The sequence below is a fragment of the Brassica oleracea genome, unplaced genomic scaffold, assembly GCF_000695525.1.
Source record: "Brassica oleracea var. oleracea cultivar TO1000 unplaced genomic scaffold, BOL UnpScaffold05681, whole genome shotgun sequence".
In the NCBI taxonomy this organism is placed as follows: Eukaryota; Viridiplantae; Streptophyta; class Magnoliopsida; order Brassicales; family Brassicaceae; genus Brassica; species Brassica oleracea.
In genome coordinates, this window is record NW_013622203.1 from 1 (window position 1) to 821 (window position 821).

General features: G+C 43.7%; 1 pseudogene; it reads right to left on the bottom strand.

Annotated features, from left to right (window-relative positions):
* Positions 1-5: 5 nt before the first annotated feature.
* Positions 6-815, bottom strand: LOC106322062 (annotated as a pseudogene).
* Positions 816-821: the final 6 nt, after the last annotated feature.

Sequence of the window (821 nt, forward strand, 5' to 3'; positions counted from 1 at the left end):
TCTTTCAAAAAGCTAGCAGCACCATGAGCAATCATGCAATCTCGCTCCATTTCTCCAAAACGCAGTCCACCGTCACGGGATCGTCCTTCAGCCGGTTGTCTTGTTAAGATTTGCACAGGACCTCGTCCACGAGAGTGGATCTTGTCATCAACCATATGCTTCAAACCTTTGGTAATAGGTTGGTCCAATGAATATCATCGCTGGGAGTGGTCTGCCTGTGTGGCCATTGTACATTCTCTCAAATCCACGCATTTGGTACCCACATTTATGGAGAGCTTTGCTTATATTGTCCACCTAAAGACACACCACAATGCGTCAGATTTATACCCAAGTCACAACTAAACAAGGAGCCAAGGAATAAAATGCAAGTTACCGTGACATCTGTAAAGGGAGTGGCGTCTCCTTCTTTACCCATCTGAGCTGCCACTTTTCCCATAATACACTCAATTAGCTGTCCAATTGTCATCCGAGACGGGATAGCATGTGGATTCACGATTATATCAGGAGTAACTCCTTCAATCGTCCAAGGCATGTCCTCTTGTGTGTATGTCATGCCAACAGTTCCCTTCTGACCATGTCTACTACTGAACTTGTCTCCAATTTGAGGAATACGAACGGACCTAACCCTCACTTTCACGAACTTCAAACCATCTGCATTTGTGGTCAATAACACCTACAAGAAGTGTTCACAAGTTGAAAAAATTAGAGAACTTCCAGAACCCCAGCTCCTCGTTTAAATAAAATATTATCAGATTCATCGTTTCTGAAGTTACCTGATCCACCATGCCAGTTTCACTATGACGCAAGCTTATACTGTGATC